This window comes from Lathyrus oleraceus, chromosome 4 (genome assembly GCF_024323335.1).
Source record: "Lathyrus oleraceus cultivar Zhongwan6 chromosome 4, CAAS_Psat_ZW6_1.0, whole genome shotgun sequence".
Classification (NCBI taxonomy): domain Eukaryota; kingdom Viridiplantae; phylum Streptophyta; class Magnoliopsida; order Fabales; family Fabaceae; genus Lathyrus; species Lathyrus oleraceus.
Window position 1 is genome coordinate 112,091,475 of NC_066582.1, and position 17,473 is coordinate 112,108,947.

General features: G+C 34.1%; 1 long non-coding RNA gene across 1 annotated transcript; it reads left to right on the top strand.

Moving 5' to 3' along the window:
• The first annotated feature begins 15,797 nt into the window (after nucleotides 1-15,797).
• LOC127073839 (uncharacterized) lies at nucleotides 15,798-16,958 on the top strand. Its single transcript, XR_007785880.1, has 2 exons — nucleotides 15,798-16,211; nucleotides 16,308-16,958. It is a non-coding gene; the product is annotated as an uncharacterized LOC127073839 (long non-coding RNA).
• Nucleotides 16,959-17,473: the final 515 nt, after the last annotated feature.

Here is a 17,473-nt window from a genome sequence, read left to right on the forward strand (position 1 = left end):
CAGTTGATTGTATGGGCCTCAGATGACCTGAAAATGCCTGATGAACTTGGGCCTTTGCCACTTGGTAAGTTTGCTTCAAAATGAAACCATAGCTCATATAAGCTCAAAATAATAACCACATGGTATCATCTCAAAAGAATACCTCATCTCCTTGAGAAACCCTAGCTGGAAGAATGCCATTGATTAGGGTTGACCAGAGCTCAAAACCCTAATTTAAAGGAACCTGAGCAAGCACAATGAAACCCTGGATGATGACATAACCATGATGATGGTGACATATCCTTGCCAACAAGATAATACTCAACCTTTGAAGGATCAAGAAACCCTAATGCACTGCAAACCCCTCAGATGGTTGATCATCAATTCAATAAGACTCTCAGGCTTGAATCTCTTAACCTCTCTATCTTCTGAAAAAGACTTTGGAGGATGACCTTCTTTATTTTCACATGATATGCAATATGCAAATGCCTAATGCCCTAAATATGAAATGCAATATGCTAAACTAGTCCCAAGAAGAGGAGGGCAAATTTTGAGGTGTTACAATAACATCCATTCAAAATTGACACAACTCTACAGTTCTCACTTCAGCTTCATCCTCCTTTATTGTGGATGACATTATGGGACATGTATGTTTCTGAAACATTATATGAGTTGATATGTTGTTGTTATTCTTGTTATTAATAAAAGTTGTATGTTGTATGTAGTTTATGCCATGTGTTTATGATTTTTGTTTTGTTTTTAATAAGAATTGTTTGTTGTATCTTGTATGTTGTTTAAGGTTTGTTATTGATGTTTGTTGTTGTTAATGTTTGTTTAAAATATGAGTTTATTATATCTTATGTAGTTTGAGTGTTTTTCTAACCCCTTACTAAATATATAACTTTTCTGATTGCATTAGAAAATTATAATATGATATATAAAGTTATATTAGAAAACAAGTCACACGTTCAATTCTAGAAAAAAATTCTCCAACCCGTTATCTGCATTTTGCTCTTTAACCATTAAAACTTGGTTTAATGCTTCTAGTTCTTCAACCATCCCTTTCTCCATCTCTAATTTTGTTTGCAAAGTAAATAATATTTTGAAAAATGAACTAGAGGTGAAGGAAGCGGAGGTTAAAGAACTAGGAGCATTAAACCAAGTTCTAACCGTTAAAGAGCAAAATGCAAATAAAGAGTTGAAGAATTCTTGGTTAGCATTGAACTTGTACTTGTTCTTCTAATATAACTTAATTTGTCATATTATAATATTATGTATTAGATTGAAAGGTTATATGTTTAGTGAGCATTGAAAAAATAAGCACTCCATATAATTTATAATAAACTCTATGTATATATCACAGTGATTGTTTAGAACAACCGTTGTTAAATGTTATGCATTAAAGAATATTACAACAGTTGTTTAAAGTAACTGTTGTGATAGGTAGAGCGCTACATAGCTTATAGTCATGGTCGTGCGACCGTGGTGAAAAACATCATACATACAACCACCCCTTACGTCACAATGGTTGGTCAGACGTGGTGGTATCCCTTTTCCAACCGTTGTGAAATGGACTTTACGTTGTAGTGCTTATAGCATATCCTCCAAGGTTTCCAATATTTGAACCAATGAAAATAAAATAATTGAAAAGTAAAATAGATAAGGGAAAGAGAAAGATGTTATCAAATTATAAAGGTTTGGTCTAAATGAAGATGACCTAATCCTATCCCCAAGAATTCTTCTAGAGATTTTCCACTATCTTAAGAGATTTTAATAGGATATACCCACAAACCTTATTTTAAAAGGATTTGAAGTTTAATGGCTAACTTCCAAACAAACTTGGAGTTTTGACTAGCTATTCTCCTAACCAAACACATATTTTGTATGGGTTGACCTCTAAACTGGGATGGAGTTTTACACTAGCTATCCTCCAAACCAAACCAGGGTTTTACACGGGCTGACCTCCGAAGCGAGATGAGATTTTACACAAGTTTATCTCAAACCAAAATAAGATTTTACACAGGATGATCTCGAACCAAGATGAAATTTTACACATGCTAATCTCGAACCTATAGAGCATTTACCCCAAACTGAGCTCAAGAACCTTTGTGGATATTTTTATTGATGATCTTCATGAACCAAAAGAAAGTTTTGTAGCAGGAGAAACTCACGAACCAAACTGAGACTTCCTAAGACAAGCTTCAAACCAAACAAGAGTTTTTATTGGTTTATCTTGCAACTAAACAACTTATTATAATAGATACTTTACTCAAGATGTAATACACTCTTAGGAAAATAAAAAATAAGCCTTTCACTCATAAAAAAGTTCCTCCCTTACGCATAAGAACACTATTGAAACACTAAGGAAAAATTCAAGTGGGAAAATGAGAGATTTATAGAAAAAGATGAGAGAATAAGAAAGTAGGATCAAAGATTGTTTCTATTGTTTGATATGATAATGGAGCTCTCTCTATATAGGTCCAATTGAGGTTTAAATGGGAAATATTCCATGGGAAAAATAAATCTAATAATCCATTATGATAATCGATTATTAGACCCAAACATGGATTTTTATTTTATTTTAAGCCATTGCCAACCATTAAGAGACTTGTTCCAATCGATTGTGAGCATTACAAATTGAAACAATAGATTATAAAAATATGGATAATTGATTATCTGTTGTAAATAGTGCTTCCAATTGATCAGAAAGTTCTCTAATCAATTTGCTAGACCTTAAAAATATTTTTAGGTTGTTTTTTCAATTTATGAAAGACACTTCAAAGGTTTAAAGTGTTTATGTGATTTTTCCTTAGTAACTACAGATATACCCTTGTGCCTTAATAAGAATTTGATTACTCAGACAAACACGACTACAAGATCTTTTACACCTTGTCTCTTTCACAACTCTAAAGTTTCAAGTCTCTGCATCATTATATTTGACTTTACCATCACACGAGAACTTTAAATCATTGGCTTATTGAGACTTGATATGTCTTTTAGTTGCTTACCATCAGTAGAGACTTGATAGAACAAATCACCAGAGAATCTTGAAACATAAGTCTTCATTTTGAACATAATTGGATGGCGGAGATGAATTCAAAGAGATGACTTGATGATATAGGCATCTGAAAAAAAGCATCTTCAAAAGGATAGGTTGATAAAACATCTCGGTACTTAGAGCATCTTCGACCGCTTGATTTATCTTTAAGAGATAGGAATTCACTAAATATCGTCAAATATTTGGTGTTTTCATCATCAAAAATAACCAATTGATTACAACTTTGTAATCAACAAATTCACCACTTTGGATCACTTTGACAGTACCTACAAGCATATAGATTCACGGTGTGTAGGCTCAAAGGATTTGCAATTTTCCCTAGAAATAGAGATGTTCATCAAAGCAATCCTCAAAGCTACTCGTTTATTTTAGAGAAAAGAGGAAACAACAAAAAATTCCAAACATTATTCTAATCATGATGGATCACCTCAAAGAATTCAATAGAGACTGCCTCAAAGAAGTTTATCTAGTTCTCTTTTACCAAGCTCGCATAGAAATACTCTAGGAGATTTTGGTCGACGATTATATGAAGAAATGTTCATTTATGGGCTCCAACTAACAAACCTATATTTCTTAAACATTAAAAATTACGTGCTTTCAGGTTTGAGAGATACTTAATTCAAAGGAAGTGTATTGATAAATTCTTATGAGGATCACATATTAGTTTTGCAATCCATCAAGAGTTACATAAAGCCAAAAGAGGCTTATATTGTTCACACTAACACTTATAGGTAGAGTTAACGATTAGACAATGACTTTACCCAATGGTGTGATAAATTCTTAGGTGGAGCTAAGAAAGGATATTTTTAGAGAGATTATATTCAATAAGAAAAAATGTATATAGGTTGGATAACATCACTGATTTTGAGCAATAAGAGTTTGAATCCCCTTATGATGCACAAGAAAGGTATAAAATAATGATAAAATTATGTCCATTACAAAATATCGATGATTGGCCTCGATACATCATTTTAAATAGGGACTTAGAGGAACTATAGATTATTGTTAGATTTCTTAACCAAAAGTACTATAAGAACAAAGTCACAGTCGATGTAAAAGATATGATTAAGAATATGGCACATAATGAGTACCATGCAATGATGGGCATAGGCATTAGAAGAAGATAAGTATAAGCATTGGGTACTCAAAATGTACTATCAATAACCCACAAATAAATGCAAGCACAATTGAACATTGTGACCAAACTATTAGAAGACTTCCTAAATGGGACAACATCAAGTAAAACATGTACCCCAAGATTTGATGTGTGATTATTTTGTTGATGTTCATGTGAATTTCCAGTGCAACTCCAGACGATTATTTGAGAAAGAAGAAAATTACAGGAAAATATTCAAAGAAATAACCCCTTCTCGAGCACATGCACTCCGACATAGAAAATCATCCAAATTTCAAGTGGAGCGACAACCACGAGCAAGGTTCTAGTTAGGGTCAACAACATCAATCATGATACCAAAATAAAGATTAAAGTCAATCTCAATAAGCAAATCAAAATCAACACCAATAGTCTCAATAACACCGTTATCAGTCTTAAAATAGACCTCAATAGAGATATGGTAATAATCCATAACAACATCATAATCACCAAGATTGGACTTACTATTAAAATAGGTAGCCTCTTAATATACAAGTAACAATGAAGGGAATACAATTTATAATCTCGAGAAAAATAAAATGTTATGCTATTAGTTTGAGAAAAATCAGTTTGTAAAAGTGGTATATGTTAAGCGTTACTAAAAGAAGTCATCCGAAGAGGTTACAATTGTGAGGAAAATAAAAAAGAAAATGGAGATAAATTTGTGAATGACATAGAAAAAAGTTAAGAGAGAGAAGCTACATTCCCTATAACATTACTTTATTTGTATATGAAGCGAAGTGATACGAAAGAAAGACAATATAAAACATTTTTTGAACTATTCAATGGCCTAGAGGTAACTATTTTGTTTGTAGCAACATTACAATAGATTTCAACATATGTAAATATTCTGAAAGAGCTTTTAACAAGGAAGAGAAGACTTATAAATAACGAGACAACTAATCTATCAGAAGGGTGTAGTCCTATCATCCAAAGAAGTCTTCCATCCAAATTACCGAATCCAAGTAGCTTCATCATTCCTTACACTATAGGAGGTCTACATATTCCAAGGACATTGTATGACTTGGGGGCCAACATCAACTCGATGCCTCTCTCAATAATGAAAAAACTAGGTGGAGATGAAAAGCCAACCAACATGAAATTAATAATGATGGACATGTCTTATGTATTACCTTATGGAATAATGGGAGATGTGATAGTCAAGGTTGGGAACTTTATTTTTTCGGTTGAGTTTGTAATCCTTGATATAAAGGAAGAAGAAGAGTTCCTTATAATTTCCGGTAGGCCATTCATACTAAATTTTAGAGCTAATATTAATTTGAAGACACATGAACTCTGACTATAATTCTTAGGTGAGAAGATGATGATTAACATGTATGATGACCTGAAACCGTGCGACGAAAGTCCCACGTGCTAAATTTTGGGTAGACTATTCATACTAAATTCTAGAGTTAACATTAATTTGATAATACGTGAGCTCCAACTAAAATTCTTAGATTATAAGATGATCATTGAAGTGTATGAAGACATGAAACTGTGCGGCTGAAGTCCAACGTGCTATAACATGGATGTGCATAAAAAATAAAGCGATAAGCTAGAATTACCAATTCAAACAAATATAAAAGTGAAGGTCAAGCAGGTTATAGGTCTCTACCAACTCATAAAAGAACTAGAGGATATCGTTAGTAGATAAGTAAAGACTTAAAAAAGGAAAAGGTTTTTAAATGAGAGAGCATGGTTCAGGAAAACTAAATAGAAACTAATGGAACCAAACTGAGTTCCATCATACTTGTTCAAGCTTTCTTACCCAATTGCGTTGAATAAAAAAGCGGAACAAATAATTTTGATGGTCAAACAAAAGAAAGTCAATGTCAGGTCTAACATGAATTACACTATCTAACTTGAAAGGTGAGGCGTCAAGTTAATGACGTTAAACGAGCGTTGGATATGAGACAACACATCAAAATCGAATTATTTTATTTTATTTTATTTTAATTTTTTATCATATTTTTAATCTTTAGTTTTAAACTAAAATATTTTTTTTTAGAGAAATAGGTAAGAAGTAAGGTTGAGGGAGAGGTTGGAGAATTTTTTTATTTTTTAAAAAATAGTTGGCTATTGAAAAAATCATGTCGCACTACCAAGTCAGTGTAGCACGTTATGACTGTTGCTAGAAAATTGTGACACGCAAACGAGATAACGTGACACATTTTAGCCGTTATGCAACTGTTAGAGATCATTTTTGTAAAAAAAAAAGCAACGTGATGTGCATGCATTTATGCAAAATCTATAAAAAAAATCAAATTCATTTTGGATTAAATATGTTTATGATCTTTTTAAATATCTTTAATTTCATTTGTAATTTCAAAATATTTTCTTTAAAGAATGATCCTCATAAATATTTCTATTCACACTCTTGATTTTGAGATATTTAAGAAGATCATAAATATATTTAAATCATTCATTTTATAACATATTTAGATATTTAGTTCCTCATTCTCTTCTCAATTTCAAAATCTCTTTTAAAGAGAACTCGAATATGAGCCAACATTGTCATGGTTGTTATTTTGAAGGACATGGAAGAAATAGATGTTTATTTCAAATATAACATAATGTCATAACAATTATGCACTATGTGTGCCATTAGGATTAAAGGAAAACAATATAAATTAATTGTAAAATTCATTCCCTCCTCTTAATTAAAATCTCTCACATCTCTTCCTATTTTTCTTTTGAACGAAGTATATATCTTCCTCCTTCTCTCTCCTTTCCTTCCCTCTCTCCCATAAAAACCCCTCTTACTTTTGCCATGTTGAACCAAACATTCCGTTAAGGCTAAATCTCTAGTTTGATAGTATGATAGCTTGGTCTTTGGACATGTGGACTACCGATTTTTTCTTCAATATAACAACTAAGTTATTTACAAGAGCTCATCGTCTATCTTATTTATTAATTAGTATTATATCAAATTTGATCTCTATATTTGCTATAAAAACAAAAAAAAATATATAAAATAAGAAAAAAAAATATCAATCAAGTGGTACTTGCCTTACTTGTATGTTTCAACAAATTTGATCTCTATATATATTTGCAGTAGCTAAATATAAAATTATACATATTTAAATAATTTTTTTTGTCGGTAAGAATTATTTTGTTTGCATCGCCTTTATTTAAAAAACCTCTACAATAATAAATGTCGATTTTAAAAAGATCAAGAATATTTTCTATAGTCACATATAACTGTATGATCTTGCATTTAAGATAAATAAATAGTAAAAAATAATTTGAAGAGATATAAAATTGACAAATGTAATGACAGAAATAACTCCTAAAATACACTAACTGCAAGGGAATGTGTGATTTATGAATGTAGTGAATTCAACTTCTGTTTAAAAATCACTTATGATTCTACAAAATCATCGTGATTCGTCGTAACCTTGTCAAATTTACTATAAATCCATACATGCACTTACGATGATGACAAATTTATGTGTTCTCCATTTCCTCTATTGCACCGACCACATTCGTTTGTTTAATTATGTTTTGTACAAAAGTAGCAATGGACTTGACTTTTGAGGCCCATAATGTCTAACCTAGTACTAAATTTTGTTAGACATAGGCCTAGTGCTCTATTTGTACCGCAGATGCATCCAGAACCAAGGAAATTGCGACTTAAAATGGATCATGGAAAATACTGTGCACGTGGAATCTAGAAAGGCACTATAACAAACAACAACACTCTCCTTCAAATGAATTCAAATTTATGGGGATGCCCTTTCCAACATGTGCATACCGCATCTTTTAAAAATTTAAAAATATTCTTTAAATATCCGGAGTTATATCTTTAGACGCGTTTAAAATCAGGTCAATTTTTTTCCTAAGTTTCATTCCAGTTTAAAAAATATATAATTTGAAAATGCATCTCCATATAGTGTTTGAATGTATCCAAATATGCATTTTTGAAATATCTCATAAACTTATTTATGGGGTTTGTTATTCACACAAAATGTTTTAAGTAACAAGTAAGTGATATTTCCGGAGATGCATCTCCGAAAACGTCCAAAAAAAAGTTGATAAAAACCACTTTGCATGATCTTCTTCTTCATGCTAAAACAAGTAACCATTTCAAAATCCTCAAAAAAATTCTCTCACTCTCGATCAACTTTTCTACACCAAAACATCATTTTTGTATTTCATGACGTCAAAGGGAACAAAACAAGTTGGAATTGTAGGTAAAGATCATTCATTTCATCCTTCATTCCTTGCATTAATCTTAGTTTTGAGCTGAAAATGAACGTTGTGTTCGGAGATGCATTTTCGTAAGAAGTTTAGTGTGTTCCGAATGTGCATCTTCGGGCTGTCCTGATAGTTTCTGTTTTCACACTATTTTTCTGCTATTGTTGGTATTAGATATGGTGCACTCAGATATGTTTCTCAAAGCTATTGTGAGCGTAGATGTTCGTGCATAATTTACAAATAAAGAAGTATTTTTTTTCGTGAACATGTGCTACAATGGGTCCGTAGGGAGGTCGGAAAATTGGGGTTTGGTGTTGTAATAAGAAGGTCCAACAATGGTTTGGATAGAAGACAAACATTTGTAACAATCGTATGCGAAAGAAGTGGCATATACCAACAAAAGATTAGGAAGTTGAAACGAGATGACATTAGATCGAGGAAATGTGAGTGTCCGTTTGAATTGCGCGGATATTGTATGGCGGATGAGACATGGAAATTTAATGTGATTTTCGATATACATAATCATGCCTTGGATGGCAAGTTAGTTAGTCATCCCACTGTATGTCGCCTTGTGTCGGAGGAGAGGGAACTTGTTTCGGACATGATATTAAACATGGTGGCTCCGGAAAAAATATCCGCGTCTTTGAAACAGAAAAGACCTCTAAATGTTTCAAATATCAAATAAATATACAATGTGTGTGCTCGAGACAACAAGGCGGTAAAAAGACTGAGATCTGAGATGTAACAATTGTTAAAACTTTTGGAAGATGAAGATTATGTTTCGAGGTACAAAGTGTCTGAGGATATAGTCACCGTTCGAGATATATTTTGGAGTCATCCTGATTCTGTGAAGTTGTTCAACACTTTTCCCTTTGTGCTCATAATTGACTCAACATACAAAACAAACAAGTATATATTTCCACTCTTGGAAATTTTTGGTGTCACTTCTACGAAGATGAATTATTCAGTCGGCTTTGCATTTTTGGAATCCGAAAAAGAGGGCAACTTTACATGGGATTTGGAAATGTGCAAGAGTATGTTGAAGGACAAAAAAACATGTCATAAGTCGTAATCACTGATCGTGACGCCGCACTGATGAATTCGGTTGCAATGGTGTTTCCTACATCATTTGCATTACTTTGTAAGTATCACATAATAAAAAATGTGAGAAGTCGAGTAAAACCTGCAGTTGCCACGAAATAAGTCAAAGGTGAAGGTGGTAAAATTGTCAAACATGGTGTGGTGGAGGAAAAGATAGTGGATGCATGAAATGGTATAATAAATTATTCCACAAAAGAATTATATTTGTTATGCATTTAAGGAGTGAGTGTGTGTGATATATCCATATTTGTTGAAATATGTTGAGGGTAGGATTCTGGATTAGGTTAAAGAGAAGATTGTTTGTGCATGAACCGATTAGGTTCGACACTTAGGCGATACAATAACTAACAGGGTTGAATCTGCACATGCTAGACTGGAGAATTAGTTAGGAAATAGTAAAGGTATTTTTTGTTAAGATTGAGATCTCGTGAACCAAATGCTCTGAAACCAACATAATGAGATACAAACATATTTTGGTCGGAGCATACTGTATTAGAACATCAATTCAAAGACAACATCCTTTATTCACAACTAGTATGGAACGTATATTAGGCGGCATTGAATCTTTTCATGAATCCAAGTGAGCGAATAATACAGGTTCTGATAGCTCAAAGTGTGGATGTACACTTCAGAAGACTTTTGGTCTTCCATGTGCTTGTTTAATTTCAAAGAAGTTGGAGCTTAAAAAACCAATACGTATGGACGAAGATTGCGCTCACTGGACATGGCTCCATTTTAAAAATGATGATGATGTAACGAAGGATGATAAATCAAACATATCTAACATGACCGAGTGGAAAGTGATCCAAGAGATATTCACGAAAGCTGATGACATCATGAAATTGCACATCAAAGAGAAACTTAGGAAGATTGCATATATAGAGATAACAGATTTTAAACCTCTTCGGAACTAGTTAAAACAAAAGGTGCCATAAAAAGGTAAAATTGGCTCAAAGTGACAACTCCACGAGACAGCCTCCTTCATATTTTGAACATGTTGACTCACATTTTCCAGATTCTATGACTCAAAAACTCCAAAAGATTGTTTTCAAGGGTGCTCGCATTAGCAAACCGCCTCCTCCATCGTCGTTACCAAAAATCAAATTCATTGGAGAGATGCCATATTTTATGCACAAATACATCAAGCTAATTCTAAATGTTGAAAGTGACAGCAACTGTGATTTTTGAGTTGTTTTGGGTTTACTCGGCAAAGGAGAGGAAGACCACCAATTTTTTTGTCGTTGTCTTATACAAAATATGACGACGTATAGGGAATCATACACAAAGATATATGGGAACAAAGCAAATTACGATACAATGTTCAATGCTCTTGTTCTTTATGTTAGTGGTTCAACTCCGTTTGACAAATGGATTGTGCTTTCCGAAAATGGGACATCTTATAGAAAGTGTTTATGATAGGGTGTGCATTGATTTAACACGATATGATTTCTCGGAAACATTCTTTCCACTTCGTACTAAGTTAACTCATAATCCATTTGAACGCTTCATGTGTATTGGTTGGTTATAAAAAAAACAAAATTTTGTTCAGGTTTATTTGAAATTGGGATGTCCTCTACCAAAGACATCACTGAAGTGGACGACACGTTACACACAAGACGTCGAAACAGGGTCAGATCTTTTTCTTGAAAGGATGGAAGAGCTCACCAAGTTGAGCAACATTGAAAGATAAGTAAATAAGAAAAGATTGAAGAAGGGACCAATATATTTCGGCAGTGACATATATTTTGATGCGTTTCAGTTGTAATATAGAAATGTAACATGCTTTTTTTATGTAACACATTTCATAATGTTATAAAGTTGGATGGTATTTTTTGGGTATTTTTTGTGTTTTGAAGTTCTACTATGCATAATTAACTAGTTATGTTCTGCATACTTTTTGGGTGGATCCGAAGATGCATCTCCGGACACACCATTTTATTCACTAAAAAAAATTGGGGACAATCCGAATATGTATCTCCGGAGTGACCCTTATTTTTTTGGAAAAAAAAGGCGAGTCTGGAGATCTATCTCCAAAACATTTCATGCAGATACGATCATGTTTTTAAAATCCTTATTTCTCTAGAAATTATATAAATAAGGTCTCTCATTCCACTTTCTTTACACAAACCAGAATGACTAAATATCTTCATCTTGCAGTTGTGTATTTCAATGGCACAAAACTCCCACTTCAATTTTGGATCTCCGAGGACATACTTCTCATTAATTTTAAAACCAAACTGAATACTCTTCTGTGATATCTAGAAAATCGGAGAGTTGTCAAGCTCGAGTACCATTCATCCTCAATTGACAATGAAGGAAAGATACAGTTCACCATGCTTGTACTAAAGACAGATGATGATTTGAAGGTGATATGTAGTACCTTTTATCGTAACTCAATAAGGGGTCTAATTGAAGTGGATGTGACGATTCAAAGATCAGTCGAAGATATTATAAGAATGTTGCAACGTATTGAACCACCTGTTTTTAATAACATGTTGTCGACATGCGGAAAATACAGAGTCGCCACCGAACTTTATTTATTCCAAATGAAGGGAAAATATCAATAAAACCCCTAAAAGATTGTCGTCGCAATCAAGAGAGGATTATGGAGTCGATTATGCAATGGGAAGGTATTATCACCCTCTCACATCCGTTGTATTTAACGGGAACCATTTTGATTGTTTGCATGCGCCTGTGTTGTTATCTAAAGGTTACTTGCTAATGGGGGAAAATAAGTTTATTAACTAGTGCGCTCTCCAAGGATTCGGATCATCGTGCCTATGTATTCTCATATTGCAATGAGAAAATCAGAGCTCCGTGGTAGAAAATATGGATCTGTTGGTTGTTTTTTATGGACGATGTTAACATTCACGGTCTAGTAGTTAAATGTTATTTGTGTGCTCGTGCGTGGGAGGCTTAAGCGCTATTTGCTTGCGGTAGACCAGAAATAACATGTCCTTTATGAAAAGGTTTTGAATGCCCTAAGGCGGTGAAGCTAGCAAAAATACACTGAAACACATCGCACACTCGAACATACAACACAGTCGTCATCAAACTTTATTTTCTCGAAGGAATGAGAAAACATCGATAAAACCCAGGGAAAGAAATAACTAGGTAAGGAAGTCAGCTATGCAAGGGGAAGGTATTAGCACCCCTAACATCTGGTGTACTCAACGAGAACTATTTTGATTATTCTATGCTTGAATAGGTGTTATATCTAAAGGTTACTCGCAAAAGAATAAAGTAAAAAGAGAGAAATAGATAGAGTGCTCGAAGAGGATTAGGTCACTCATGCCTACGTATCCTTATAGTGCAATAAGAAATTCAGAGCTCCGTAGTTCATAAAGCTAATAGTGGGAGGTGAAAAGAAGAGTGATCAAGGTATGGTTTAAACCAAAGTATTGTACGATTTGAACTCCAACAGGGGATGAAATCTAAAACCAAGAGTAAAACTGGTATAGACTAAGACGTGGAGGAAACTAGGCATACCCATTGTATTTTCATGACTGAAAATAAGGAATTAAGTGTTTGGTTCCAAAGCAAACATCTCTTGATTCACAAGCAGACACAAGATGGAGCTCAAAGAGATAGTGTATTTGGCTCAAAGATAGATTATATCACACAGAGTGAATGAAGGTAGTTAATAGTTCATGAAAGATATGAATGATGCCCTAAGGCGGAAGAATAATTAGGATTGTGCTCGCCAAGGATTCGCATCCTCGTGCCTATGTATTCTCACTATGCAATGAGAAAGTCAGAGCATTTGTAGTTCATGGAACCACAAAAAGAAAGGAAGAAACAAAGAAGTGTTTGCCTATGCAACTAGGACTAACAAGACAAACACAACTTCAAGGGTATGATTGTAGTGGTGAATAGTGTAACTTGTACCAAAAGAACATGATGGCTTGGGGTACCATGAAGGAAAATGCTTTGAACCAAAGAGTAAAAGAGGTACAGACTAAGATGTGGAGGGACAGAGGCATACCCATTGTATTGTCATAACCAAAAACAAGGAATTAAGTGTCTGGCAATAAGCCAAACAACTCTTGATTCACAAGATGGACTCCAATTAAATCGTCCTAACAGGATATAAATGGAATCCAAGGACAAACATATTTGATCTCAAAAAGATGGTATTGATTGATGAATGAAGAAGTGAATAAGATAGGATTTATAAATAGGGTATAAATAAATAAGGTAGCTTGCGGAGAATCTGAATCCTCGTGCCTACGTATTCTCACTGTGCAATGAGAAAGTCAGAGCTTTTGTAGTTCAACCTACTAGGGCTGACAATAAGAGACTGAGGTAAGAGAAATGAAAATGATTACTAGGGTACACAACCCTTCAAGGCAGCAAAAGGAGTGCCAAGGTTCACAACCTGCTAGGCAAGGAATCACTACTAGAGTCTATAACTTCTAATGGTAAGGAACTGAACTGCCAAGGTTTATAACCCAAAAGGAAAAGAGAATAAATGTGCTAGAGTCCATAACTCTTAAAGCAAAGGAAAGCACTGCCAAGGCCCATAATCTGATAGGAAAGGGGATTTCCAAGAGTACATAACTCTACAAGGCTACTCAAATGGATTGTCAAGGTCCATAACCAAGTGCCAAAGTCTATAACTCCATAGGCACATAAAGAGTTTGCCAAGCTACACCACCTCATGGGACAAAGAAAGATTGCCAAGGTCTACCACTTTGAAGGCAAGAAAGGTTGAATTGCCTTGGTCCATAACCCTACAAGGAAAATGGAATGCTAAGGTCTATCACCTCTTAGGCAAGAAAAGGTTGGAAAGGTCTAAAACCTAACAGGCAAGCAAGATTGCCAAGGTCCACAACCTAACATGCATGAAAGATTGAATTGCCTGGGCCCATAACCCAACAAGGCAAATGGAATGCCAAGGTCTTTCACCTCATAGGCAGGAAAAAGTTGAATGGAAGAGGGTGTACAACCACAAGGTATTGATAGCAACAATACTTCATTATTGAAGTGCTGAACGATTGATGCTTGCTTGAAGAAGACTTATCAATTGTATGATTCAAATTACATTAAAGTCTACAAACAAAGGTGAATACCTTGAGCAACTGGGTCATTCATCTCGTACCCAAGGATACCGTAGACAAGGATAAGAATTATCCATTTTCATCATTCTTTGTTACTTAAGGCTCATGGCATACAACTTGAATCAGTAATTAACAAGTTACTGATAAGAGATCCTGAGGGTTGATCTTGTTGTAGAAGAAGACTTGACAATCATTTTATTCAAATTGTACTAAAGTCTATGAATAAAGGGGAATACGATGAGCAACAGAGTCATTCGTCTCATACCCAAAGATATTCAAAATGAGTTAATGGAATTATCCACTCTCATTCATTCTCTATTTCTTAAGGCTCGTGTCACCCAATATGAATTATGATTGTCAAGTGTTGACCTTTGATGTGCTTGAGAAGTAGTCCATTTTGTCAGCTACGCTTGATTGATGTTGACTTTAAAATATTGATCTTGCATTTGAACCTTGAGGTCTTGAGCTCTTGAGATTCAACATATCCAATATAGCTTGAGTGCGATGAACTTGCCATATCAAGTGATCAAGGGCCTTTTGATCACTTGAATAGACTTGGGGATTACAGCACAATACAAAGGACTTGGTTGACCAAAACGGCATTTGGTCAACACTAATTAGTGGGATTGAAAAGATAGTTGAACTAGGTACACAATAAATCTATTGAATTAATCAACTAAATAAAATCAGACAATTCTAATTAAAGCCCTAAGCTAAGGGATCATACAAAAAATCAAGATTTTTAAGCCCTAAGGGAAAAATAGTGAATATGTGCACAAATGAATTAATTAGGACCAAAGTTTCTAAAAACAAAATTTAATCAAGAACTAATCCTAATTATACCTAATTAAGCAAAAACAATTAATTAATCTAATTATCTTAACCAAATCAAGATCTAAACATAATCTGATTAAAAATCAACTAAATTCTAAAAACCTAATTAATATTTAATCTACAAGAAAAATTCTAATTAAATTAATTAAAGTTCTAATTAACCTATAATATCTTAATTAACCTCTAATTCTAAATCTAGAATTCTAATCATAACCTAATAGTCAAAAATTCTAAATCTAAATATTTCTAATTATCATGAGAAAATTTAAATGAAAATAATTAAATAAAACTAAATAATAAAAAAAAGAGAAGGAGGTGGATGCAGGCCCATGGCAGGGTGCATGGATAGAAATTCGCTGGTTGGGCCTGGAAGTCTTGGCTCAAGGCAAATCTTTACTCAGAGGGAGGTTTGGAAAGAAACGTTGGGCCTAAAGCCCAAGCTTCCACAGACCTGATCCGGATCCTACACAAACTAATCAAGATATGCTGAAAGTTCATGGTCCAAATAGCAACACCTTCATATTGCACCAACACTTGCTTCACCCAAAATCCGGATTCATTAACCATCCCCCAAGACCAACGTTGTGCTCGTCCTCGTTCCAACAACAACAACTTCACTTACGCATTGAAATTATGTTCAAAACCAACAAACAATGACAAGATTCCAGAAATTCGGTGACAAAGAAACTCAAATCGATGAAACGAATTTGCATTCAAATCCTTACTGAATCGAAATCACATATTGAAAGTGAGTTCACAATCCAAGCTTATGCACGTGAAAAGAAGAAAGGAGTGAGAGACGAAGAACCTACCGAATTCGACGCACCAGGTGATTTGATCTCCGATCCCCTTCTTTTGCGTATTCGCTTCTGTTGTTGTTCTTCAAGTTGCGTTGTTGTTGATTCAATTTTTCTCTTCCTGTTAGGAATTTTCTGCCTCTATGAATGCTTCCTTCGAATTCCTCCTCAATCTTCTATTTTCCTTGTGAAGTCGTCGAGACTTTTTTGTGGAGTTCCTCTGAGAAGATTTCTTTCAGTGAGGTTCTGTTGAGGATTATTTGGAGGTTGCAGAACTTGTTAGGAGAATCGAGAGAATGGTTCGAAGTTGGTTATCTGTTATGGAAGTTAGAAACCGTTTTTCTGTTGAAGATTGGAATATAAGGGAGTGTTATTGCAGAGCAAAAATCTTCAGTTGCAGCATGAAAAGAACTCGAGTTTTAGATTGCAGAATGGAAATCCCCCTTTGCAGAATGATGGTGAGTCCTATTTATAAGCCTTCCCCCTTCCCAATTCTGTTAGAAATGCAGGTTAAATTACCTTGATATGTGGAATTCGATTAGAATGAAAACGAGGATGAATTTCAGTTGGTTGTTAACTTAGTTTAGTGGAGTTATCGCCTTCTGTTAGTTTGGATTGGATTATATTTATTACTGAAAGATTGTTATCGGTTAGTATTAGATTAGTTTGAGTGAGTTTGAAAATAGTTAGAGTTGGTTAGACTTATGAGGCTAGTTAGTTGGAGAACAAAATGGAAGCTATTTTTAATCTGTAAAATCAATCTGAAGTTAGTTTAGTTATCATGTTCTCTTAAAATGAATTACGTTAGTTATTGTAGCGGTAAATTAATGACCATTAAGCTATGAATAAATTTAACGTCAGTAAAACCAGAGTCACCACCGCGTTTTTATTGTTTTCAAAGGAAAATGGAAAAGTACGAACAAAACCCGAACAAAACCCAAAGATAAGAAGTTTTCAAATCAAAACTAATAAAATGTCAGTGATTACCGGTAAGGGGTTGGTTACACAGTGATTATCGGTAAGGGGGTTGGTTAGACAGAGAAAGGTGTTAGCACCCAAAGTGTATGTGTTTTTGGTATAAAAGATGTTTGAGAAAAAGAGAGTGTGAGAATGAGAAAAGAATTCATTGATTATATTTTTGTGTTTGACAAGACCTTCGGACTTGTGCCTACGTACCAACATAAAAATAAGGGATCAAAACCTCGTAGTTCGTGGTATCAATTTCAAAATGAGTGGATTGCTTTTAATAAAAAATTTAAGTTAAAAGAGGCACAAAGGGCCTAAAAGTTTGAAT